This window comes from Penaeus monodon, chromosome 20, assembly GCF_015228065.2.
Source record: "Penaeus monodon isolate SGIC_2016 chromosome 20, NSTDA_Pmon_1, whole genome shotgun sequence".
Lineage (NCBI taxonomy): Eukaryota > Metazoa > Arthropoda > Malacostraca > Decapoda > Penaeidae > Penaeus > Penaeus monodon.
Genome location: NC_051405.1, coordinates 16,328,450 through 16,329,054, shown reverse-complemented (window position 1 = coordinate 16,329,054; position 605 = coordinate 16,328,450).

The window sequence follows — 605 nt, the reverse complement described above, 5'->3', positions numbered from 1 at the left end:
AAATTATCAGCACTGCACTGGATTCGGCCCATTAACTATAATATAATTTATCAAATATCATGAATAGGATAACCATTATTAATATTAATTTGTACGGACAGACTTACATAACAGTAAGTTTTTATCTACAGAAAAATGTAAAAAAGCAAACAAAAGGTTAGGAGTAATATAACTCCTTTACCGTTCCTGGACTCCTAGATAATGGTTAGAAATAGACAGCACAAACACACCCACACACATATTAGTATCGTCTCCCACATGAGAATATCATTCATCCAAACTACGAGTAAAGGGATACATACGCATTCTTCTTAGTTTCTGTATTGCATGTGTGCTACCAGTCGTTGCCATGGTATTTTTCGTATCACAAAATAAACACTAGAGTGGATTTGTAACTTCAGGTAAAAAGAAATATTTACACACTTGAAGTATAGAAGGGAAAATCTTATGTGGTTGAGGCATGTTTGGCTACTTGTGCAGATGTAGAGAAAATTGAAGGATACATCAATTCACACTAGTGATTTTCCCAACCTTTTTTTTCATTTCTGCCGGCCCCCAACCAATATGATAATAAACTCCATGGCCCTCGTTCAGTCTCTGTCATC